The 27421-nt window shown below is 44.3% G+C and overlaps 1 long non-coding RNA gene across 2 annotated transcripts in view; it reads left to right on the top strand.

Moving 5' to 3' along the window:
- Positions 1 to 27421, top strand: part of LOC106508312 — a 139812-nt gene that overhangs the window by 84869 nt on the left and 27522 nt on the right. For both annotated transcript variants that reach the window (XR_002342643.1, XR_002342644.1), the window contains exon 2: positions 21658 to 21818. This is a non-coding gene — a long non-coding RNA (uncharacterized LOC106508312). The remainder of the gene's footprint in view (positions 1 to 21657; positions 21819 to 27421) is intronic.

Below are 27421 nucleotides of genomic sequence, written 5' to 3'. Positions count from 1 at the left end.
TACACCAGAGCCACAGCAACACAGGATTCGAATCCCACAGCTCATGGCAACGCCGGATCCTTAACCCACTGAGCAAGGCCAGGGATGGAACCTGCAACCTTGTGGTTCCTAGTCTGATTCGTCAACCACTGAGCCACAATGGGATCTCCCAGTATTTTCTTTTTTGTTACTGTTGTGAATAAAATCTCATTTTAAATTAACATTTCTAATCAGGTCAAAGGAATTATGTTGTGTTTTGAATATACACCTTAACTTAAATTCATCCACTTTATTCAACTGTTTTATTAATTCATATGAAGCCTCTGCATGGCTACGGTGGCCGCATGATCATTTTAGGTGGCTGGGTGAAGGTGAACTCACAAGTCTTCCTCTTTTGTTCCTATTTTTTTTTTGTCTTTTGTCTTTTTGTTGTTGTTGTTGCTATTTCTTGGGCCGCTCCCGCGGCATATGGAGGTTCCCAGGCTAGGGGTCGAATCGGAGCTGTAGCCACCGGCCTACGCCAGAGCCACAGCAATGCGGGATCCGAGCTGCATCTGCAACCTACACCACAGCTCACGGCAACGCCGGATCCTTAACCCACTGAGCAAGGGCAGGGACCGAACCCGCAACCTCATGGTTCCTAGTCGGATTCGTTAACCACTGCGCCACGACGGGAACTCCTGTTCCTATTTTTAATAATAATGCTCTGCTTTGCATTAAAGATAAACCAGCTCTGTTTTAAATAGCTCTGTACTATGTTATTGTAATGTATTTCTATTCCTCTTTTTTTTTTTTTCTTTTCTTTTTTTCTTTTTTTTTTTTGTCTTTTTACCATTTCTTGGGCCGCTCCCGTGGCATGTGGAGGTTCCCAGGCTAGGCGTCAAATCGGAGCTGTAGCCACCGGCCTACACCAGGGCCACAGCAACTCGGGATCCGAGTCGCCTCTGTGACCTACACCACAGCTCACGGCAACGCCGGATCCTTAACCCACTGAGCGAGGCCAGGGATCGAACCCTCAACCTCATGGTTCCTAGTCAGATTCGTTAACCACTGAGCCATGATGGGAACTCCTCCTCTTTTTTTAAAGGAAAAGTGACTTGAATTTTATCAAGTGCTGTTTCAGCATCTGTTGAAATCATCACATTTTTCATTATTTAATCCAGTGAATTGGGTGTTAGTGGTTTGAATTTACTATTATCAAAGTTATATATTTAATATTATTTAATAACATTATAAATATTTATATAACAGCATATAAATATATATTTAATATAATTTTATATATTTAATATAGTATATATTTGACAAATATGTAATATATATTATATACTTGATATATTTAATATAATTTATTTAATAACACTAATGATGTTTAGTATTTATTATGACTTATTGTTATGAATTTACTGTTGTCATTAATAATCGTTACCTTTGTGTCAAACCCTTCAGTCATTCTTGGGATAAAGCCTCTTTGGCCATAAAGAAATATTAATGAAATTCATGTATACTTTAATGTGAGATTTGTGGGTGGCTTTGATCTACAGAAGATTCCCTAGAGCAGTGCTCCTTAACATCTTTCTCACTATTGTCGCCCTAACAAGCATTTTCAACATTTTTTTCTTAATTGTCCTCCAGGTAATTTTAATTCTAGAGATACACTGCATAAAAACAGATGAAGAGGACTTCCCATGTGGCTCACAATAAAACCTGACTAATATCTACGATGATGTGGGTTCGATCCTTGGCCTCACTCAGTGGGTTAAGGATCTGGCATTGCTGCAAGCTGTGGCGGAGGTCGCAGTTGCAGCTTGGATCTGGTATTGCTCTGGCTGTGGCATAGGTCAGCAGCTGCAGCTCTGATTCCACCCCTAGCCTGGGAACTTCCATATGCCACAGGTATGGCCATAAAAAGAAAAGAAAAAAACAACAAAAAAAAACAGACCAAGAAATATATTTGACCTTTGTCTTCACTAACAAAGTTGGCCCCAGGCCTTTGAGATCTAGTTCAGTCCATACCTAGAGAGTCTTTGCCAGGCAAGACTTTGTAAATTGTAGCTCACAGCTCCTTTCTTCACAGCATCAATCACAGCTCTTTGGCATTTGGATCAGAAGGCCTGTAATACCTAGTGTGTAAAGTAGGTTATAGGACAGGAGAGGAGATCAAGGAGGTGAGGGCCTAGAATGTAACTATCCTTTAAGACTGTACGCATTGCATATACGGCCTTAGCAGAACATGACAGACATGGAGAACAAGACTTCATTGGGGCAGCTGCCTGTCCAGCCAAGAAGGTGAAGCCAAGGATTGACAGTACAGTAACTGGGTTTGAACCCAGGAAGAAGTGGAGGGCAGAGGTTAGAGTCACAAGCTTGTCTGTAGATTTTGATGTTGCAATAGGTTTTAAAGGACCTAAGGGTGAAAGCCTGAATCTCTGTTCTCAAAGGCTTATGTTGCCTTCAGCACATGCCTCTTTTGGAGCTTCTGTCCTGTCTTGAAGGGATAGTAGAGCTCCTTGGAACATCTGGGAGTCTGTGGTGGACTCTCCCAAAGGGGACCTCCAATAATTAATACTCCTCCTGTTAAATGCACATGGAGCCTGTAACTTGCTTCTAACTAAAATACCATGGCAAAGGTGATGGACTCACTCCCTAATTACATAGATCTAGAGACAGACAAATAGACTGGAGAGATTGTCTTGTTGGCCTTGAAGAAGCAACTGCCATGTTGTGAACAAACGTGGAGAGGACCACACGGCAAGGAGCTCCAGGCAGCCTTAGGACTCGAGGACAGCCAGTTGGAAAAAGCTGGGGCCTCAGGCACAAGGAAATGAATTTTGCCAACAGCCAATGAGGTTGGAAGCAGATTTTTCCCTAGTCAAGCCACCAGATAAGAACATTGTACAGCCAACACCTTTTTTATATTTTATTATTTATTTATTTTATGGCTGCACCCTTGGCATGTGGAGGTTCCTGGGTCAGGGACTGAATCTGAGCTGTAGCTGCACCTATGCCACAGCTATGGCAATGCGGGATCCTTTAACCCACGGTGCCAGGCCAGGGATTGAACCTGCACCTCTGTAGTGACCCACGCCATTGCAATCAAATTCTTAAGCCATTTATCCCAACTTGGAAACTCTGCCAACAACTTTTGAAAAAAAAATTTTATTTTATTGTGGTCTAGTTGATTTATAATGTTGTGTTAATTTCTGCTATCCAGCAAAGTTATGCATTATATATATATATATTTTCATGTTCTTTGACATTATGATTTATCACAAGATACTGAATATAGTTCTCTGTGCTATACAGTAGGACTTTGTTCTTTACCCCTTCTGTATATAAAAGTTTGCTTTCCCCAAGCTCCCAAACTCCCAGTCGATCCCTCCTCTCCCTCCCTCTGGGAACCACAGGTGTCTTCTCTATGTGAGTCTGTTTCTGTTTTGTAGATAAGTTCATTTGTGTCATAATTTAGATTCCACATATAAGTGATATCATGTGGTTTTGTCTTTCTCTTTCTTAGTTACTTGACTTAGTATGATAATTTCTAAGTCCATCCATGTTGTTGCGAAGCACAGCCGACACCTTGATTATTACCTGTGAAACTCTGAGCCAAGAACCTAGCTAAGCTGTACCTGGACTCTTGAGTGAGGGAAACTATAAGATAATAAGCATGTATTATTTTATGCCACTGGATTTGTGGTAATTTTTTTGTGTAGCAACAGAAAACTAATATATATATATATACATACACACACACAGGTATATATAGTTGAGTAACTTCTAGTTGAGTAATTTTCTAAATTCCCTTCCCCCTCCCAAGTTATTAGTTTAATATTTATCAGGTTAAGTTTAGATTTTCATATTGTTAAAAACATGTTCTTTCACTCATGTGTTGTAGTCTTACTAGCATATTCCTTTGTGTTCTATTCTTTTTTTTTTTTTTTTTTTTTTTTTGGGTCTTTTTATTGCCATGCTTGTGGTATATGGAAGTTCCTAGGCTAGGGGTCGAATCAGAGCTACAGCTGCTGGCCTATACCACAGCCACAGCAACGCAGGATTTCCAACCCACTGAGTGAGGCCAGGGATCAAACCCACATCCTCATGGATACTAGTTGGATTCGTTTCTGCTGTGCCACAATGGGAACTCCTGTGTTCTAGTCTTATTTTTAAATTTTTATTTATTGGTTGTTATCGCCTTTCTCAACTCAGATTTTATTGAAATGGCTTTACTTTTCAAATACTTAGCCTTTATTTTTTTTTTTTAATTAGAGTTGATTTAGTGTTCTGCTGTACAGCAAAGTGACCCAGGCATACATATATGTATATATACATTTTCTTATATTATCTTCCATCATGGTCTATCCCAAGAGACTGTGCTATACAGTAGCACCTCATTGCTTATCCATTCTAAATATAATAGTTTGCATTTTCTGACCCTAAGCTGCCAGGCCATTCCACTCCTTTCCCCCTCCTCCTTGGCAACCACAAGTCTATTCTCTACATCTGTCAGTTTGTTTCTGTTTTGAGATAGGTTCATTAGACTTCGTTTTCTATTTCCTGAGCCCAGAGAAATTATTTTTCACTTTCAAAATGATCTCCTTCTACTTTTATGGTCATATTTTCTTCTTCCTCTTTAGTTTGGTTTGTCTTCTCCTTCCTTTTCTCATATTGTCAGTTGAATTCTTTCAAAAATGTTTCCTTTTATCAACCACTAAAAAAGAGAACATTTGAAATCATAAAATTTCCTAAAAGTACTGCTTTGACTACATTCCACAGAAATTACTGTGACATTATTGCTTTCTGAATAAACCCCTTTTGTGTTCTTGATTTCCTTTCCAATTAAATTGTTGACTCAGTAAGAATTTTAACAGTTCCAAGTAGTTGGTTTATTTTTACTTGTTGTGGTTGTTGCTTTGTATTTCATTCTGTTTTGGCCAGAGAGCATAGTATGTATCATTTCTATTCTTTTTGAACTGGTTGAGTATGTTTGTGGTCCAGCCTGTGATGTATGACACCATGTGGGCAATTGCCGTGGACAGTTGGAAATTACACAGAGCACAAGGTATCCATTCATTCTATCTCTACGAGATATTTTCTCAGGGGCTAGGACAGGCTCAGGGGCTAAAGTAAGAGTTGAGAAACATTCAAGAGTGTAGTTAGCATGGGACTCTGGTTCCAGGCTGAGCTGGGAAGGGCACCACTCAGACAGCCCAGAAGTAGGTTGCTGAAATAGACAGGAAGTAGTTAGAAGACCTGTGACAGGCCAGAGAGATGGAGAAATAGTGTGTCATCTGCTCAATGAGGCAGGTTCAACCGTGAATAAGCAGAAAAGCCAAAGAAGAAATAGAGAGGGGTGGATCTCTCTGGCATACTCTAGGGTGGTATATTCTGCCCTCCTTCAAGGTCAAGAATGGCACACTGTAGCAGAACACCAAGTTAGGTGGAGCCTGAACCCTTGATAACGTACGTCCACAGCCTCGTCACTGGCCCTGGAGGCTGCCAGATGTCTCCATTTGATTAAGCTGCCAGATTTGCATTTCTGTTATTGTGCAGTTGAAGTCAAGCCTAGCTGAGGATAAGACAGTAAAATCTCCCACTCTAATTGTTTTTCTAAATGAAATTTTCCTGCATTTATGCTTTCTGCATTTTATAACTGTATTTTAGGGATATATATATATATATATATTCAATGTTCTAAACATTTTATCACTAAACATGTATTTTCCATTATATGATGATCATTTTCATTCTTTTGAATACTTTTTGCTTTTATGTGGTAGGCAGTGAGAACAAAAAAAATTTTTTTCCCCATAGGAGTTAAAAGTTCTGATTGTTATTAGGGCCAAATGTAGAAAAGAAAATATTTTATTGTTTAAGTTAATTGCCCATGACTGCTTTAAAAAATGTAATACCACACATACTGACTTACAAGATACAAATAAAGTAAAAAACAGAATGGGAAAGATATAGGAAAATGGGAGTTGTGGCTCAGCAGTTAATGAGCCCGACTAGTATCCTTGAGGCCCTGGGTTCTATCCCTGGCCTCTCTCAGTGAGTTAAGGATCCAGTGTTGCTGTGGCTGTGGTGTAGGCCGGGGGCTATAGCTCCAGTTTGATCCCTAGCCTTGGAACCTCCATATGTCTCGGGTATGGCCCTAAAAAGACCAAAAACAAACAAACAAAAAGAGATACAAAAATATAAAAACTAAAATAAAATAACCCAGGAAATGACTAAATATGATGGTAAATGAATATAGTCAAAATTCTTCTACTAATAACAAAGCACCCCAGTTCAGATTGAGAAACAAAATCCTTCAGTAAATAAGTTACAAAGTGCAGGCAAAGGTTTCTTACAAGACAAAACTCAGAAAGTTAGATGAATATTTCTATCAGGAGTTCCCGTTGTGGCTCAGTGGTTAACAAATCCAACTAGGAACCATGAGGTTGCATGTTCGATCCCTGGCCTTGCTCAGTGGGTTAAGGATCGGGCGTTGCCATGAGCTGTGGTGTGGGTTGTAGACACGGCTCGGATCCCTCGTTGCTGTGGCTCTGGCGTAGGCCAGAGACTACAGCTCCGATGAGACCCCTAGCCTGGGAACCTCCATATGCCGTGGGAGCGGCCCAAAGAAATAGCAAAACAACAACAACAACAAAATATATATATATATATATTTCTATCAAAATCAAGCAGAAAGAAGTGAAGGGAGGATTTCTAGAATCTTGAGTGGCTTCTGAGGGCCCCTCATCTCTTACATCCGGTTCTCCCACAGAGAGGTGGGTTCCTGGCCTGGGAACTTCCACATACCATGGGAGTGGCCCAAAACAAAAAGATTCTTTAGAAAATATCATGAACCTTTTTTTTTTTTTTTTTTTTGTAATGAGAACATTAGCTTTTAGATCCATCTACCAATTACAGGAAATGACGAAGACAGAGGAGCACGTTAAATAACACCAACAAAATCCAGACTGAGGGACACTAAACAATAAAGGACCTGGCTTCATTGACAGATGCACTGCAAGAGTCAAAAAGGTGGGGCGCAAACCTAGCGATTAAAGGAAACTTAAAAACATTAATCGCTAACAATGTGTGGACTTTGGATTGTATTTCAAACAAATTGTAAAAAATAAAATAATAAATATAAACATTAATGACCACTATGAGAAAACTAAATTTCAATAGTGATAGGCATTTTGATATGAAATTATTGGGGTTTATTTAGTTATGATAGTGTTATAGCTGAAAACATGAGGAGTTCCTGTTGTGGCTCAGTGGCTTAAGAACCCAACTAGTTTCCATGAGGATGTGGGTTTGAGCCCTGGCCTCGCTCAGTGGGTTAAGGATCTGGCATTGCTGCAGGCTGTGGCAGAGGTCTCAGATGTAGCTTGGATCTAGCATTGCTGTGGCTCTGGTATAGGTCATCAGTTGTAGCTCTGATTCAACCCCTGGCCCAGGAACTTCCATATGTTGCAGGTGCAGCCCTAAAAAATCCAATAAATAAAAGTAAATACAAATATGCGTCCTTACCCTTACAAAGAAAATGATAAGGGGAATTCCTGGTGTTCTAGTGGTTCGGACTGGGCACTTACACTGCTGCGGCCCGGGTTCAATCCCTGGTCTGGGAACTGAGATCCCACATCAGGCAACTGCATGTTGTGTCAAGAAAGAAAGAATGAAGGAAAGAAAGAAATCATTCAGGACTGGGAAAAGTGGGTGGGGTTATCGACTAAAAAATGTTGGCCATGAACTGACAATTGTTGAAACTTGGTGATAGGCGCCAAGGGAGTTCATTGTATTATTTTGCCTATTTTAAAATGTTTGAAATTTTCCATAGTAACTTTTTTTTTTTTTGGTCTTTTTTGCCATTTTCTTGGGCCATTCATGCGGCATATGGAGGTTTTCAGGCTAAGGGTCTAATTGGAGACGTAGCCGATGGCCTACGCCAGAGCCACAGCAACGTGGGATCCTAGCCGCATCTGCAACCTACACCACAGCTCATAGATAGCAATGCTGGATCCTTAACCCACTGAGCAAGGCCAGGGATTGAACCTGAAACCTCATGGTTCCTAGTCGGATTCGTTAACCACTGAGCCTCTATGGGAATTCCAACTTCTTTTTTTTTTTTAAGGCGTGCTTCCACATAAAAATCTGATTTTGTCTTCTTTCTCTTGGAAAAATGGAAAGAGTTAATAGCATCAGCCCAGACCTCTACCTTTCCACAGCCAACTGGAGTTGAGAAGTGTTCAGAGTCCTCTTGTGGCTCAGCAGGTTGAAGATACAGTGTTGTCACCTTAGTGGCTGTGGTTGCAGCTGTGGCCTGGGTTGGAAACTTCCACTTGCAGTGGGCACCACCCTTCCCCCAAAGAGAGAGAGACACACACACACACACACAAGTGTTACAGGAAGGCGCCTCCAGGGAACCACAGTAGTCCCCACCTGTGCCCTTAAAGCCCACTTCCCGTGTCTCCTGCCTCTTATCAGCCTCTGTCTTGGAAGCTACAGAAACTTTCCTGCTCTTCCTTCTGACACTCTCCTTCACCAGGTTCAAGTCAGGCTGGGTCAAAATGGGTCCTTGACCTTCTCCTCCTTTCCATGTTTTTTTCCCAAATCTTTTTTCTCTGCTATGAAACCTTTTTGGTTCCCCAAGAGTCTAGGGTTTTGAAACTCAAAAGCTGCCCCTTCTGGTGCTTTGGTCATCACACCCCTTCCCTGAGAGAGTGAGAAGAACAACCCTAGGCTCTGAAAGGGGAACCAGCAGACCGGGATGGGAAGGCAACACTGGGGAAATTTGGTTCAGAAGGAGATAGGGGTTTTACGCATATCAGATTGGCAAATATTACAAAGTTGGGGGCAGTTCCCATGGTGGCTCAGCGGTCATGAACCTGACTAGTATCCATGAGGACACAGGTTGGATCCCTGGCCTCGATTGGTTAAGGATCTGGCATTGCTGTGAGCTATGGTGTAGGTCACAGATACAGCTCAGATCTGGTGGTGTTGTGACTGTGGTGTATGTAGGCTGGCAGCTGTAGCTCCCATTTGGCCCTTAGCCTGGGAGCCTCCATATGCTGCTGGCATGGTCCTAAGAGGACAAAAAGGAAAAAAAAAAAAAAAAGTTGGATGATACCAAATACTGCCAAAGGTGAAGAAAAGTAGAAACTCTCTTGGGAATGTTAACTGGTATAACCTTTCTGGGAAACTGATTGAAAGTGTGAAGTGAAATGGGCCCCTGAGACCAATCCTACAACCCAGGACTCTGGACGCTGAGCCCAGAGAAACTCTTGCCCAGGCCCACAAAGAAACATGTGTGGATATGTTCTTGCAGAATTGTCTGTAATAGCAGAGAGCTGGAAACAACTAGAAGTTTATTAATAGGAAAGTAGATAAATCAAAAGTGATGTGCAAATGATGAGTACCATTCAGCAGATGAAAGGAATGTTCTGGTCCATATTGTATTAACTTGGAGCCATCTCCAAAGCTCATCATCTTGACTGGAAAAAAAGTGAGAAAAGTATGATAGATACATATACCAAAAGATCATTGAAGCCTATTTTTTAAAAATATGCACAAAATGATACCAATATTCAGCCTATATACAAATAAAAATATAGATTGGCTAGACACACAAAAAATCATCAGGATGAACACAGGGAACCCAACCCACTATTCTGTGATCATCTATGTGAGAAAAGAATCTGAAAGAGAATGAATGTGTGTATATGTAGAAGTGAATCCCTTTGTTGTACAGCAGGAATTATCATGACCTTGTAAATCAACTGTACTTCGATAAAACTTGAAAAAAGGAGTTCCCATCATGGCTCAGCAGAAATGAATCTTACTACTATCCACAAGGACGCAGGTTTGATCCCTGGCCTCGCTCAGTAGGTTAAGGATCTGGTGTTGCCGTGAGCTGTGGTGTAGGTTGCAGATATGGCTCAGATCTGGCATGGCTGTGGCTGTGGCTGTGGCCGTGGCCATGGCTGTGGCCAGCAGCTACAGCTCCAATTCGACCCCTCACCTGGGAACCTCTATATGCCGTGAGTGAGGCCCTAAAAAGACAAAAAAAATTTTTTTTTTAAATCACCAGGATGATAAGAAAAGAAAAATGAGGTTGGGATGGGGAGAATGGGTCAAAAAAAATAAAAGTGAGCTCTGCGCACGCTAATAAAGAGGAGAATGACTAATTTATCCTGAGCACAGGAGATCTCAGCAAACAGAAAACTAAGCAAAACAAAACATCAGTTAATGTTTAAAATATTAACCTAATGCCTGTGGAAAGAGTGAGTGGCTGTGAATAACCAGAGGTCTGATTTGTGCCCTGAGGTGACAGAGAGGCCCGTCAGGCCCCTGTGATACCCTCCGACTGATCTCCTGCTGGGGTCACCCCAGAACTTGGCTTTGAGTTGCTTTCATCACAGATGTTCAGTCTCCTTTAGCACCTGCTGGCTGCACTCAGGACACCTGGGGGATCATGGGATTTTCCCATAGAGATTGTCACCAAGGGGTGTTTTCAATCTGTTCTTTGTCTCAAGCTCCCCCAGCAGAGTCAGGATGTCCTGGGAAGACGTGCTCTCCCAGGCCCTGGGCCCTCCTTTTTGTGCACCTTCAGTACCAAAGGCGATTTCTCAGGCAGAGTGTTATAGGATGGGGACGAGGATGGATCCGCTTAGGCTGCTGGGATGTGGAAGGCAGAGTAGAGGAGAGCGGTTCTGGCCGACAGCTCTGGTTCCACTTGAAGCCCCACTCATGTGGAATGAAGGAGAGAAAGAGATGATGCCTTATTTCTTGTCTCCTGAATCCTTCCTTCTCTCCCATCCTGCTTCCCTCCCACTTTTCCTTACAAGCGTGTGTTCAGTGCACCAGGCACCAGGCACTGCACCAGATGCCATTGACTCTGACCTCGGCGCCTGCCCTCAGGGAGAGTTAAGTCTGGAGGGAGGGAGCAGTGGGCGTGGTCAAGCCTGGTAGGGGTTAGGGCAGCCGAGGGAACTTTAGACAGAGGTGGGCATCCATATCATGTGGGAGGCTTCTTGTAGGTGGTCCTTCTTGAGCTGAGTCTGAAAGCATGAGATACCAAGAAGGGAATAGTGGAGGGAAAGTATTCTGCTGGTGGAAGAGCATGTCCAGTGGCTAGGAGGCATGAAACAGCAGCACATGGAAGCTGTCAGCAGTTCATCATATCTGGATTTGGGCTCAGGGAGAGCTTTGGGTGCTAGGACTTAGTGCATGGCCTATCTCCTCCCTGTAGCCTGTGATCTGCCCTGCCTCTGTCATATCTGAAATCTTGGATATCAATCCTTTTTTTTTTTTGGCTCCCCCCCCGCCCCCCGCCCTGTCCCTGGCATGTGAAAGTTCCTGGGCAAAGGATCGAACCTGTGCCACAGCAGCAACCCAAGCTGCAACAACACTACCATAAGAGAACTCCTAGGATCAACCTTTTTATAATTACAGATTTCCCTACTGTTATGGTGTGTGTGTGTTGCCTCTGCCACTGGTGCTGAATGGAAACATGGAGACAGAGGTTTGGGTGAAGGAGAAAAGCATAGCTTTACTGTGGAATTCCTTGGTGGCTCAATGGGTTAAGGACCCAGCATTGTTACTGCTGTGGCTCAGATCACCGCTATGGTGGAGTTCAATCCCTGGCCTGGAAACTTCCCTATGCTATGGGTGTGGCAAAAAAAAAAAAAAAAAAGACTAGCTTTATTGCTTTGCCAGGCAAAGGAGGCCACAGCAGGCTAATGCCCTAAAGACTGTGCCCTCCTTTGGGAGAGAATAGAAAGTGGTCTTACAATTTGGGAGTGGAAAACAGGGCCAGAGATTAGGATCACGGCAGATGCAAGTTTACATCTTCTTCAAAGCTAGTAGCCTGGGGACTGGTTCTGGTGGTCTTTGAAATTATTGTACCCATGACTTTTCTGGAATGAAAAATGCTTCAAGTAGTTAACATCTTCCATTTGCTAGGGGTTTTAGTTCTGAGGGAGAGCTCAAGATATTGTCATGTGTATCCCTTGAGGGGGAACCAGGACCCTGGCCCGAGGCTGCAGTATTGTCTCTGGACTGCCTCTCCCTTGTCTCTGTGTCCCCTCCCTTCCCTGATTAGGGACTGTTTGAACCTGCCCTTTGGAACTCAGGGAAGGTCATGGAGGCTGAAGCCTTATTCTCTACAGGCGAGAAATGGGGGATGCAGGAAGGCGTCTGTGCCCAGGAGCCCCACAGGGTTCTCCTCAGTTTCGTGTGTGGGAAGGCTTTGTTTCCCAGTCTCACCTTGGAGAGGGGCTCAGAAGCCCAGTGTTTTTTCCACCCAGTGCCTTAGATCCACCATCTAGCCTTCACTCAACCATGGGGCTAACTCACCCAACTCAGACCCACAGAGGCTGTGGGCAGTGGCAGCATTGGGTTTTCACTCTGGCTTCTGCATAGGTGTACCTGATCCTAGCTGATATCTGGGCCACTGTCCAGGTGCATATTCTGAAGACTTGAAAGCCCTGGTGTCCAGCCTCTAAGGTGGTGACCAGTGAGCCCCACCTCGTGGTTTTCATGGCCTTGTGTAGCTGCCTCCCACGCTGTATCAGGATGGATCTGTATAACCAACATATACAGAAGTGATGGAACATGCCTTGGAAGCTAACTACATAAAAGACTTCTGCAGTAGTGTTAGGTTTGCCAAGGGAGGAATGCACAAGGCCAAGTTAGTAAAGCAAAGATTTATTAAGGCATCAGAGAGGCATGGGCAGAGCTTAAGATGATGCCAGCCCTGACTGTGAGGAGGTGCTAGGCTTATAAAGGATCTGTGGCAGGAGTCTGTGGGTGGAGTTCATGGCAGAAACGTGTGGCAGGAACAATGAAGAAGGAGGAGAGGAAGGTCAAGGCAGGGGTAGGGAGTCAAGTCCCATGACAGAGGGCAGTTAATCCCTGTAGGAGGTTAATCTACGTAGGCAGTTGTTTTCCACAGGCCATTGTTTCTTGCTGTCCAACTTGGGCATCCACATTCCGGGAGAGGGTGTCCACAGCAAGTCTCCAAGGTGAATAGCCACATTTGCTGGTTGGGGGTCTGTCTACGTCCTCCTGGGAACCTATCAATTAGTTTCTGCTTTGGACTCCTTACTCTGGAAGATGCCAGCCCCCATGTTTTCAGGATGCATGAGCAGCCCTGTGGGAGGCCCCTGTGGTACAGAACTGAGGCCTCCTGCCAACAGCCATGAGAGGCGCTGTCTTGGATGCAGATCCCCAGCTCCAGTCAAGCCTTCAGCCCCATTCAACATCTTGAGACCTTGAGCCAGAACTACCCAGCTCAGCTGCTTCTAAATTCCTGACTCTCAGATACTGTTAGAGATCATAAATGCTTGTTTAAGCCATAAAATCTGGGGTCATTTGTTACATAGTGATGGTTAACTAACACAAAGTGCCTGGGAATTGTGGATGGCATTTCCTGCTGTGTGTTTGGGGGGCTTCCTGGCTGGCATTTTGCCTCCTCTGACAGCAGAAATATCTGGGCTTCCAAAGGTCACAGCTACTCACCCCATTCCTTCTTCCACAGGTACCTCCCTTGATGGGACCAACAGCCCAGCAGCAAAGGGAGAAGAGCTCTCTGTTGGGCTTAAAGACCTCTGACCCAGACAAGAATTCCCAGACCCTTATCATCACCCCACCCATCTCATTGTTATGCCCCTTCCCCCACCTTGAGCAACCCGGCGCACTCCTCCCTGCCCCCTACTAGGAAAGGTACATGGCCCACTCCTCATGCTGCCTCTATAGGGGCCTTATGATGCTGGAAAAATGGTACTGGAATCTGGGCTCTTGTTCACTGTGCTTGAAGAATGAACTCCTCGAACACACAGGCAGCAAGCAAGCCAAGTCTTTATTAAAGGAAAGTAGATAGTTCTCAGGGTTGCTGGGAGGGGGGGAGAAGAGCGCCCACTCTCTATTATCCTATAGGGGTTTTTATTCCTTAAAGTTGGGGGGGTACCAATGTGGGGTCCAGAGAGATGTGGTTTTCTCCCATTGGCCTTAGTTACCTATATCAGTCCTTGTTCAATAGGTCCTAGGGATGGAAATGTCCTGTAAGTCCCATAGTTTCTTCACCCTTTTCTTCCCTTAAACTGAGTCACAGGGGATTAATGTCCATCTGTGCATAGTTGCACTCCCTATAGTAAACAAGGCCTCGAGGATGTTACTCCCTGGAGCCCTTAAGCCACAAATGTTAATTGATGGCCATATCAAAGAATGCATAGAAGCCCATGCTCCTACACTGACTACCTGAGTTAATATTCTGCCTCACTTATACACCCCCAACCCACCAGCAAGTGCATCCCAAGATCCCTCTTTCTCCAACCAATCAGCAGGTCCTCAGGTGTATAGCAAGACCTCTCTTCTCCCTGGGTTACACAGACATGACCACATGCTTGTTGTTGGCTCTCCCTTATTGTCAGGAAGTCATCCCGCTGCTCTTGCAGCATCTCTCATCTTACTCTGCTTTCCTCTTCTCCATGTTCAATAAACTCTTCTTTCTTTTCACCCCCATATGAGTCTGGAAATTCTTTTCCAGTTGGCATGCACAGACCATGACACTCTCCTCCAAGTTTCCTTACCTGCCTGGCACAGAGCATTGAGAACCAGCTGCCACCACCTCACCTCCACCTTCCAGGTGGTCTCTAGTCAGAAAGGCACTGACCTTGGGCACCAGGACATTCCTAAAGAAACAGGGCAAACTTTAAGTCTCATCAGAATCTTCCACCCTTTCAAACCCTAACTGCACGCCGCCACCCTTTGTTAAGTTGGTACATGAACCTTTATCTCTAGTTACTCAAAGTGATACTCACTACCCAGAGCTCCTGCTGTTGGTTTGTGCCCAAACATTGTCTTTTCTCCTTTTTATCTGGCCCCTACCCCCAGTGCTTCAACCTCAATTTGTGGAGAGAAAGTACTCCCCCCGCCCCCAACACTCTCAAATCAAAGAAATCCCCAGTGGCTGTCAAGTGGGTGCTCTTTGCACTGAATTTGCTCTCTGGTCCAATGAATTCCCCTGTGAGCAACCACCTCAGCAGAGCAGCACCCCCAGGGAGTCTCAGCCCCACTCCTGGTACAGGTGGCCAGGGGGTGCTCACAGAAACATAACTGCTGGACCTTGGGTCAGAGCAGGAGCACACACTAACTTCAGAAGCTGCATCTCCAGTCTGTAGCAACTTCCTTTCAAGTTTTGGCTTATTTAGCAAATGCTTAGTGCTTGCTATGTACTAGACTATGTTCTGATTACTTTACAAGCATTGTCATTTAATCCTCATAAAAACTCATGACGTAAATGCTATTGTTGTCTTCATTTTATAGATAAGAATCCCAAGGCACAGAGAGGTTAAGCAACTTGCCCAAGGTCATGCAGTGAGTGAGTAGCTCAGTGGAAATGAATATAACTACCATCCATGAGGACGCAGGTTCAATCCCTGGCCTCGCTCTGTGGGTTAAGGATCCATGAGCTGTGGTGTAAGTAGCAGATGTGGCTTGGATCCCAAGTTGCTGTGGCTGTGGTGTAGACCTGCAGCTTCAACTCCGATTTGACCCTGAGCCTGTGGGCGTGGCCCTAAAAAGACCAAAAAAAAAAAAAAAAAAAAGTCTTTCTCTTTCTGACTTCACTTAGTATGATAATATCTATGTTCATCCATGTTTCTGCAAATGGCATGATTTAATTCTTTTTGATGGCTGAGTAATATTCCATCATACATATATACCACATCTTCTTTATCCATTCATCTGTTGATGGACATTTAGGTTGTTTCCATGTCTTGGCTATTGTGAATAGTGCTGCTGTGAACATAGTGGTACATGTTATCTTTTTGAATTATAGTTTTTTCTGGGTATAAGCCCCAGAATGGGATTACTGGATCATACATGGTAACTCTATCCTTAGTTTTTTGAGGAAGTTTCATACTATTTACTATAGTGGTTATACCAATTTACATTCCACCAGCAGTGTAGGAGGGTTCCTTTTTCTCCATACCCTTCCCAGCATTTGTTGTTTGTAGACTCCCCCCCCGCCGCCCAATTTTTGGCCATGCCCCATAGTATACAGAAGTTCCCCAGGCCAGGGAACAAATCCAAGCTACAGCAGTGACAAAGCCAGATTCTTAACTTTCTGTGCCACCAAGGAATTCCTATAGACTTTCTGATGGCCATTCTGACTGGCGTGAGGTGGAACTTCACTGTAATTTTGATTTGTATTTCTGTAATAATTCACAATGCTGGGGATTTTTTTCATGTGCCTATTGATTATCTGTTATGTCTTCTTTAGAGAAATGTCTGTTTAGGTCTTCTGTTCATTTTTTGATTGAATAATTGTTGTTGTTGTTGTTGTTGAATTGTATGAGCTATTTGTGTATTTTGGAGATCAAAACCTTGTCAGTAACATTATTTGCAGATATTTTTTCCCATTCTGTATGTTTTTTCATTTTGTTTATGGCTTCCTTTGCTATGCACAAGCTTATAAGTTTGATTAGGTCCCATTTATTTATTTTTGCTTTTATATGTATTTCCTTGGGAAACTGAAGAAAACATTGGTACAATTTATGTCAGAATGCTTTGCCTATGTTGTTTTATGGTATCATGCCTTATGTTTCAGACATTAGGCCATTTTGAGTTTATTTTTGTGTATGGTATGAGGATATGTTCTAACTTCATTGATTTACATGCATCTGTCCAACTTGCTGAAAAGACTGTCTTTTCCCAATTGTGTATTCTTGCCTCCTTGTTGAAGATTAATTGTCCATAAATGTGTGGGTTTATTTTTGGCCTTTCTGTTCTGTTCCATTGATCTGGATGTCCATTTTTGTGCCAATGCAATGCTGTTTTGATAATTGTAGGCTTGTACTACTGTCCTAAGTCTGGGAGGGTTATGGCTCCATATTTGTTCTTTTTCCTCAGGATTGCTTTGGCAATTCTGGGTCTTTTTTGGCTCCACATAAATTTTATGATTATTTGTGTTCTAGTTCTGTGAAAAATGTCATGGGTAATTTGATAGGGATTGCATTAAATCTGTAGATTGCTTTGGGGAGTATGGCCATTTTAACAATATTGATTAACAATATTGATTCGTCCAATCCAAGAGCATCTCTCCATTTCCTTGAATCACCTTTAATTTCCTTTATTGTTTTGTAGTTCTCAGCATATAAATCTTTCACTTACTTTCAAACAAGAGCACTTTTGACCCCCGAAGGACATGTTATGTCTAGAGACAGTTTTGATTGTTATGACCATTAACCCAAAACTGGGTTTGCCTCTTGGTGGGTGTTAACAGACACAACTGAGGTGAAGATTGGCAGAAGGAAGGATTGCAGCAAGTAAGAAGAACACTGGGGCTTTCCCAAAGCAGTATCTTCCCAAAAGCAAAACTGGGGAAGTTTTCAGCTAAGGGTACATGCATATTCATGAAGGGGCTTGAGTGGAGGAATTTAGCATAGAATTGGGGCAAAAGTTGACAGAGTCCAAGTCTTAGTTGATTGAAGGCAGGAGGGTTAACATCATTATTCCATCTACACCTGAGTGGGGGCCTTAGTTCCTGCAGAACTCAAAGACGGATCATTATGAATATTTCTTGAGGAGGAACTAGCACTCTGCTCTATCACTGCACTATTATTTGACTGCCTTTTATCTGGTCCTGAATTTCTTTCCTTAAGATCACTAATTATTAAGATCTATTCAAGGGCAAGAATGGCAGTCAGGCTTAGATCACCAATGGCTTAGGCCAAAATGACTTCTCTTATGTCAAGAAAGCCATTCCTGGCTCTCTTTCTCTGGGGACCCCCTAACCTATCTGCTTACATGACTAGAAAGCTGCTACCGGCACCTAGTGAGTAGAGGCCAGACATGCTGCTAAATGTTCTGAAATGTACAGATGAAGCCTCACAATAAGGATTAACTGGTCCAAAGGATCACTAGTGCTAATGTGGAGAAACTGACTTGGGTCCATCTCACAATCTCCCCCTTCCCACCCCACCCCTACCTCATGATCTGATTTATTTATTTTTTTTAGGGCTGCACCTACAACATATAGAAGTTCTCAGGCTAGGTGTCAAAGCGGAGCTGCAGCTGCCAGCCTACAGCACAGCCACAGCAACACCAGATCTGAGCTGCGTCTGTGACCTATCCCGCAGCTTGTGGCAATGCTGGATCCTTAACTCACTGAGTGAGGCAGGGATTGAACTTGCGTCCTCATGGATACTAGTTGGGTTCGTAACCCACTAAGACACAATAGGAAACACCCCCCCCCCCGCCCCGTGATCTGATTTCTGTTACAGCAGTGGTCCAGGGCCCTGGGTGGGGGGCACATGCATTCTCACTTCAGTATCTCTTAGAGGCCACATCAGAACATGAAGGACTCAGTTTGTACTCCAGCTACAAGTTCATGCAAACAAAATAAAGATTTTTGAGGTACTGGAGTGCAGCAGAAATGAATCTGACTAGGAACCTTGAGGTTGCAGATTCGATCCCTGGCCCACTCAGTGGGTTAAGGATCCAGTGCTGCCATGAGCTGTGGTGCGGGTCACAGAGGTGGCTCAGATCTGGCATTGGTGTGGCTGTTGTATATTTTGGCAGCTGTAGCTCTGATTAAACCCCTAGCCTGGGAACCTCCATATGCTATGGGTGCAGTCCTAAAAAGCAAAAAAAAAAAGAATTTTGAGGTACTAACACATATAGGTGATATTATTTTTATATCAGGCTCTGTATTAAGTAAGCATTTTACATATTTTATCTTTGGCAATTTTTGTAAGCCAGCTTAGATGCTGTTATTATCCCTATTTTAAAGACTGGGGAACTGAGACTTGGAAAGGTTAAGGAACTCACCCAAGGCCGCAGAGCCAATAGTTGACAGGGCCAGGTTTCCAGCCTAAACAGGCAGACTGACTCCGGCACTGACAAACATATCCAGGCAAAGTAAAGATGGCACATTCCTGGGGCAAGCCCATCTGGTGCCCACCTTGGGCCTGCGGAGGTCAAGGGCTTGCTGCCATCCTCTGGGACAGAGGGATCAGCACCCCTCACTTCTTAGCATATCTGCAACCCCGACTCTCCAAGCTGGGCAGGGAACAGCCTGACCTGCTGTGCTTCTTAAAGAGGGGAGAGCAGAGAGAAGGGAGAGGCGGGCTGGTTTTGTACAAGGGACAGTAAAGACAGAGACCAACAGGAAGAGATGGGCGAAGAAGGGAGGCTTGGAAGCCCTTTATTATTTATTATAGCAGAGGAAAGAATGGGAGGTTTGTTTCTAAGCCATAAATAACCTCCTTTGATCTCTGTACATATCAGAGATAAATGAGTCACTTAGGCCTCAGAAATTAATGATTGTTCCAATTATTACCTTAAGTGACCTTCCAGCATTAGTAATCCCTACCACTCCCTGCAAAGAAGCTGTGTCAGGGTTTGACCAGGGTAGGGGAAGAGGCCAGTCTGAAGTGGGGAGCGTTCTTTCGGTGATTGAGCTCACTTTGCAAAGAGGAAACCAGTCTCAGCTCTTAGGGCCCAAGAAGAGCTGGAGCCAGACACCAATCTCTGGGCTCCGCTTCTGTCTTTGCCTTTAGGACCCTGCTGACTCCTGACCTCCCTGAGAGGGTGGGTGTAGAAGGATCTGCAGAGCTGCCTGGCCATCTGGAAGCAAACAGGGGTTTGGTGCCAAGTGAACATGACCTTCCGACCTTCCGCAGGCCCCTTCCCATTCAGATTCGAGGAAGAGCTTTGAAGTTTCCTTTGTGTTCGTGTTTTCTTAGCCCTGATCCCGCTGTACTGGAATGAGTGTGCAGCCCTGCCCATCCCTGGAGATTTATCCCCCATCTACAAAAACCTTAGAAAAATACTGCAAGCTCCACCCATCATCCCCAAACCACTGACTGCTTTTTCCTCAGGCGAAAATACAAAGGAGAAGCTCAGAACCCCCACCAGGAGACATTCTGTTCGTGTTTATAGTTTCTCCAGAGACATTCCGATGACACCCCCCCACCCCACCCCCGGAAACCAGATCCCAGGGCAGGAGCTCCTAAGATGTGCGTGTTGGGAGGTATGGAGAACACAGCCAGGGGAAGGGTCAGACCACAGACTGTCCCTGAAGCCTCCAGGCTGCCGGCTAGGGCAGTACAGGCAGACCCCAGAGAGAAGAAAAAGCAGGTGGTTTCAACCTTTCTGGTCACACCCAGTGAGCCAACCACTGCGCTTTGTGTAGACAAATATTGGTCTCAGGAATTTTGTTGCTCTGAAAGTCACAAAAGGGCCTCTTCTGTCATATTGCTCAGAAGGTTGGTAAGTCAGTATTGAAAAAGAAGGTGTGGAGGGGAGGATCAGGGGGCAGTGGAGTGTGTCTTGAAGAAATACTGAAGACAGTTAGATAGAGGAGAGAGAGAGGGAGAGAGGGAAACCTAGAATCCCAAAGCAGCTTTAGAAGATTTTACCTGGTTTGCTGTTCAGGGTGGAGACTCTTAGAAATGGTGCTATCTTGTGGTTATTAAGGGGAATTACAACATGTCTGTATATGTCTGTCTCTCTCCCTCCTTCCCTCTCCCCCTCCTCCTTCTCCCTCTCTCTCTCTCCCTTCCTCCAGGCCATATTCCAAAGTCAGATGTTCATTTTTTTTTTCTTTTTTTTGTCTTTTTGCCATTTCTTTGGCCGCTCCCGCGGCATATGGAGGTTCCCAGGCTAGGGGTCTAATTGGACCTGTAGCTGCCAAGCCTATGCCAGAGCCACAGCAACGCGGGATCCGAGCCGCGTCTGTGACCTACACCACAGCTCGTGGCGACGCCGGATCTTTAACCCACTGAGCAAGGCCAGGGATCGAACCAGCAACCTCATGGTTCCTAGTCAGATTCGTTAACCTCCACGACGGGCACTCCATTTTTTTTTTTTTTTTAAGTCAGATTTTCAGATTTCCATATACAAGTTTCTAGAATGGAACCGTCCAAAACCAGTACCTACCAGCCACATACATTACTTTATACTTAAATGTACATTAATTGCGTGAAATATAATGTAAATTTCACTTCCTCAGTCACACTAGCCACATGTCAAGTGCTACTGTACTGAACAGCACAAGTGTAGAATGTTTCCGTTGTGGCCAAAAATTCTACTGAATAATGCTTTTTTAGAAAGTTCAGAGCTGGCGTTTCCATCATGGCTCAGCGGAAACGAATCTGACTAGTATCCATGAGGATACAAGTTCAATTCCTGGCTTCACTCAGTGCGTTAAGGATCGGGCGTTGCTATGAGCTGCGGTGTAGGTCGCAGATGCATCTCGGATCCCGCGTTGCTGTGGCTGTGGTGTAGGTCGGCAGCGGCAACTCTGTTTTGATCCCTAGCCTGGGAACCTCTGTGTGCCATGGGTGCAGCCCTCAAAAGACAAAAAAAAAAAAAAAAAAAAAAAAAAAAAGGTTCAGAGTTGTCATTTGATAGAACATTACAGCAATTCAGAAGAAATATAGTTTAGAGCCTGCTTTCTGCTTTCACAGTGCCCACTGGTTGAAGATTTACGGAGCAATTTCTCTCCAAACAATTTCCTCCCTCCCACTGTTAGAGAGGGCTCCAGGAATGGCTAGGGCAGTGCCCGTATTTTGGTAAGAAAAGCAGACCCGGAGTGGGCTACACCTGGGTTAGAACACAAGCTCTGCCACTTAGGCTTCTTTGGGCCTTGGTTTTCTCATCAGTTTCTCGGGATTTTTCCAGTTCTACCAGGCTGTGATCTGCCAGCGTTTTATGAGAGCTGACGTCACACCAGGAAGGAGGCACCCATAGCATCTGCAAATGCAGGGGCTCAAGCTGTGGATCTTGGCGTTCCACCCAGCCTCCACCAAATAGCCCCAAAGCCATGTCCACATACCTCTCAAGTGAGTCCCTATTTACCTGATGAAATACCTGTTTGGTGTTTGACACAATTCTTTTTTTTTTTTTTTTTTTTTTTGTCTTTTGTCTTTTTAGGGCTGCACCCGAGGCATATAAAATTTCTCAGGCTCGGGCCCAGTCGGAGCTACAGCTGCTTACATCACAGCCACAGCAATGAGGGATCGGAGCTGTGTCTGTGACCTACACCACAGCTCATGGTAATGCCATATCCTTAGCCCACTGATTGAGGCCAGGGATCGAACCTCGTCCTCATGGATACTAGTCATGTTCGTTAACCCCTCAGCCATGACGGGAATGCCTCAATTCTAACTTTAACATTAATTTAGGGGTTCCCATTGTGGCGCAGCAGAAACAAATCCGACTAGGAACCATGAGCTTTCGGGTTCAGTCCATGCCCTCGTTTAGTGGCTTAAGGATTGGCGTTGTAGAGGCGGCTGGGATCTGGCGTTGCTGTGGCTGTGGCTAGGACGGCAGCTGTAGCTCCGATTAGACCTTTAGCCTGGGAACCTCTGTATGCTGCAGGTGTGGCCCTCAAAAGACAAAAAAAAAAAAATTCATTCACTTATTCAGCACATATTTATTGTGATCTCACGATGTGCCAGACAGTGTCTTTAAGACCTGGAGACTGCCTGTAAATAAAAACATCTCGCTCATGCACTTAGCATTTTAACTGGGGAGACAGCCTTTGGGCATGTAAATACATCACATAATGGGAAGCAGTGTGAAATGTAAGGAAGAGAAATCAAGTGGGGTGATTGTCAGGCTATTTCAGACAGTAATTGACTAGGCCCGAAGTTTATAAGCAGCTGACATCTGTTCAGAGGCCTGAATGAGGCGAGGGCGTGGGCAGAGTGCATATCCAGGGAAGAAGGAATCCTTAAGGGTAAAGGATGCAAAGGCCTCTGTGTGATCTCCTTGGGGTTGTGGCTCCAGCAGAAGCAGCTGTAGGAGCTGGCACACAAGGTAGTCCAGGGGTCTAGATTCTGGGGCTGAGAATAGATCCGAATTGTATCCTGCCTCTGGCCAGTGCTGTCATTAGCCTGAGATCCCTTTAGAGAAATCCACTTGTCTAGGGCCCACGGAGCCTGCGGGAGGCTACGCTTAGTGTCTGGTCAGTTCTCTCAAGATGACTGTTCTCTTGCTCTCTCTACCTCCCCTGCTCGACCTGTCCCAGTCCCTGCTTCACCTACACCCCATTCGCCTAAATGACCTTCCTACTTACTTGCCCCAGGTCCTAGCCAGTGATTGTTCTTATCAAGGGGTGGTGAGGGGCGTGCCCCTCGGGTTATTTCCCTGGTAACCCATGAGTCAACCAATTCCTCCTGTAATTGGCAATCTCCCCCTGCCCTTCCCCTGCTTCCTGCTACCTGTCCTGTCCGCTGGGCACGGTGGCTGTTGCTCCAGGATCTTGCTTCAGTCTTGGAAGAGCACCCCGCCCCCACCCCCAGCCATTAAACCACTGATGTCTCTGTTTCTGACGCAGGGCTCTTTCTTGGGCCTTGAAGCTGGACAAGCACAGGGCCTATAGGCCTGCAGGATGCGACCCAACATCGAGGCCCACATTCAGGACCTTTTCTGGCTCCTATTCTTCTGAATCCAGAAGCTGACTCCCCCTTCATCCCCATGGAGAAGCTTAATTAACATACAATACAAAGATGACAGTTTCTAGATTCTCAAATAGAAGTTGCCCATAAAACTCCCTAAAAATGGAACTGCCCCATTTCTTAGGGCTTCAGTTTTGCTCCCCCTCCTTTTTTAAAAGCAACATTTAATTGTTTTAATAACAAAGTAATATATATATACACATATATACGATATATAGACATATATACACACATATATACATATATATGTATACACAGTTTAGAAGTCTAGTTCTCCTGGATTTCCCTTCATGGCTCAGTGGTTAACAAATCTGACTAGGATCCAGGAGGATGTGGGTTCAATCCCTGGCCTTGCTCAGTGGGTTAAGGATCTGGCATTGCCGTGAGCTGTGGTATAGGTCACAGATACGGCTCGGATCCCGTGTTGCTGTGGTTGTGGTGTAGGCTGGCAGCTGTAGCTCCAGTTCTACCCCTAGCCTGGGAACCTCCGTATGCTGCGGGTGCAGCCCTAATAAGAAGAAAAAAAAAAGTCTAGGAGTTCTGTGGCTCAGCAGGTTAAGAATCTAGCAGTTGTTGGAGTTCCCGTCGTGGCCAGTGGTTAATGAATCTGACTAGGAACCATGAAGTTGCGGGTTTGATCCCTGGCCTGCTCAGTGGGTTAAGGATCCAGCGTTGCCGTGAGCTGTGGTGTAGGTCACAGACCTGGCTCGGATCCCGCGTTGCTGTGGCTCTGGCGTAGGCTGGTGGCTACAGCTCTGATTCAACCCCTAGCCTGGGAACCTCCATGTGTCGCGGGAGCACCGCTAGAAAAGGCAAAAAGACCAAAAAAAAAAAAAAAAAAAAAGAATCTAGCAGTTGTTACTGCAGTGGCTCGGGTGGCTGCTGTGGTGCAGGTTCAATCCCTGGCCTGGGAGCTTCCATATGCTGTGGGTGAGGCCAAAAAAAAAAGTCTGCAGTATCTCAAGTTCATAATAAAAAAGAGCATCCTTTCTCCAGAGGCAAGCACATGTAGTATTTTGGCTGTGTCTTCCCCTATTTGAGAAGCTGACTTTTTTTTTTTTTTTTTTGGATTTTCAGGACCGCACCCATACATATAGAAGTTTCCAGGCTAGGGGTCCAATCAGAGCTGTAGGGATTGAACCTGCCACCTCTTGGTTCCTAGTCGGATTCGTTTCCACTGTGCCATGACAGGAACTCCTTTCTTTATTTCTTAAGGCTTAATTTCTCCTTAGGCAGGGAGCCAACTGCTTCCAAGTAAAACTGCTCCCAACTCCATTGCTGTCAGAGCCCATTTGGGTTTGCTTTTCCAACATATGAGTCAACAAGAATGAGTCAGATGTTTCCTGAGTGGCCTCTGGGTGGATGAGGTGACGGATTTCATTAGGTTACTTGACTCAGAAGGTTAGAAACACCTACAAGAAAAGAAGCCTGAAGACTTGATACCTTTTTTTCCAGTGTTTGCATTCCCAGTCCTGAGCAGGGGCCCCATTCTATTCCCAGAGAGCCTGGGTGGCCAGATCAAATAACCATTACTGAAATAAAAAGCAAAACAAACATACGTAGGCACACACAAGATCCGTCGGAATGTTACAAAACATCTTCACACTGAATTTAGTCTTTTTGCTTTTTTGTGGTTTCAGCAATTGCTTTATTTGGGTGTGTTCTTAACCCATCATTCTTGAAGATTTCAGAGGGTTCTATTCAAGAGGAATTCTTTTCTTTTTTTCTTTTTAGGGCCTCACCTGTGCCAAATAGAAGTTCCCGGGATAGGGGTTGAATTGGAGCTTCAGCTGCCGCCGGCCTATGCCACAGCCACAGCAAAGGGGGAATCTAAGCTGCATCTGCAATCTACACCGCAGCTCATGGCAATGCCAGACACTTTAACCCACTGAGCAAGGCCAGGGATTGAACCTGCATCCTCATGGATACTAGTCAGGTTCTTAACTCCATGAGCCACAGCAGGAACTCCTCAAGAGGAAGTCTTCTGAGAGAAAGTGTAAGTTGTTCCTTGTAAAATTTCACGTGTTAGGGAACTCGGGTTGACTGCAGCTCCAGGCTCTTCAAGAGTCAGTGCTTCCTGCTCAGGTAAATTTGGCAGGTAAGTTTGCTCAGATAATACTGTCTTGTTACAGGGCTCCCCAGGGGCCCCCTGCCTGGGTCTGGGAAAGGGCCTGTGAGAAGCTTCCTCCCTTGCTGAGCCTGGACATGGGGCTGTGTGTCAGGAGGGTGGGGGTTACTGCTGCCTTGCAGCCAATCCAGGCTTCCTGGATCAGAAGCTGTAATAGGCTCACCTGGAGTAAAGTCACTTGCTACCAGAGCAGAGAAGGACATAGCTCTCTTCTCCCTGCCACAAGAAATAGGCCTGTCACTGCCACCTCTTGAGTGAGAGTGAGAATGACATTTGTGTCTGTGTGGGTTTCAGTTTTAGGGAAGATGGAGGCTGGGATCTGTGGGCACAGGGAGGCCCGACATTTTTTTTTTGTGTGTGCTTTTTAGGACCACACCCACGGCATATGGAGGTTCCCAGGCTAGGGGTCCAATCAGAGCTATAGCTGCTGGCCTACACCATAGCCACATAGTATCCAAGCTGTGTCTGCAACCTGCACCAGAGCTCACCACAATGCCAGATCCTTAACCCACTGAGGGAGGCCAGGGATTGAACCTGCAACCTCATGGTTACTAATATGATTTGTTTCCGCTGCACCACAATAGGAATTCTCTTCTTCTTCTTTTTTTTTTTTTTGGCTTTTTAGGCGAGGCCTGGCAATTTTGATGGGCTTTGAGCAGGATTTCTTGGGTTCTATCCCTGGGAATGTAAACCATGGCAACTTTTCATGCGGTCGGTTTGGCAACATGCATTGTGTCCAGGTCCATCCTGGCTTATTGTTAGTTTTTAGTTACTGTTAATTACTTTTTTAATTAATACATTTTAAAATTAATTTTTTCTTTATATTGGCATATAGTTAATTTACATTGTGTTAGTTTCAGGTGTACAGTGAACTGATTCAGCTATATATATCCATATATTCATTCATTTTCACTTTCCTTTCCCATATAACAGAATATTGAGTAGAGTTCCCTTTGCTATACTGTAGGTCCTTGTTGATTATCTATTTTATATATAATAGTGTGTAAGTATTAATTACAAACTCCTGCTGTTAATTTTTTTTCTTTGGCCATGCCCGTGGCATACAGAAGCTCTGGGGCCAGGGATTGAACCTGCTCCACAGCAGTGACTCAAGCCACAGCAGTGACAATGCTGGATCCAATGCTGAACCACCAAGAAACTCTTATTGCTAATTTTTAAGATTACTCTTTTTCATTCTCAAAAATGTCCTTTTTGAAGGATAAATGATGTGGTAACCCAATATTTGGGGTACTTTTGGGGAATGGATCCTAAGAATGTGTACAAAGATGTAGCTTCAGGGATGTTTATTATGGGGCTACTAGGCATAAGAAAAAGTTAGAGATAAATTACATGCCCTACAATAGTGGATTCACTAAATTAGCGATATAAATTATGGAAACATCCACATATTGGAATGCTAGATAGCCATTAAAAAAATGAAATGTTGCAAAATATTAATTAGCATCAAAATACATGCATATTATTAAGGAAAATTATTAAATACTATATATAAAATTACTGAGCACTATATAATATGTATATATAATTATATATATAATGTTTAGTAGTTTTCCTTAATAACAATAAGGAGAGTATTCAAACCTAGTTTACAAAGAAAAACATTTGCACCTAACAAAGGACTTCATGAATATACACTAAATTGTTTGCAGTTGTCTCTGGGAGGTGGGGTTGGAAGTGGCTTCTGTATTCTTCTTTATGCTTTTTCTGTATTTCCACATTTTCTACACTGAGGGTATAGGTTGTAGCAGAATAAGGACCTCCCAGAGATCACACTTTAATCCTCAGAGTCTGTTAATGTGTTAGTTTACATGGCAAAAGGGAATTATACTTGGAG

This window comes from Sus scrofa, chromosome 3 (assembly GCF_000003025.6).
Source record: "Sus scrofa isolate TJ Tabasco breed Duroc chromosome 3, Sscrofa11.1, whole genome shotgun sequence".
Classification (NCBI taxonomy): domain Eukaryota; kingdom Metazoa; phylum Chordata; class Mammalia; order Artiodactyla; family Suidae; genus Sus; species Sus scrofa.
This window is presented reverse-complemented; position numbering and strand designations above follow the sequence as displayed.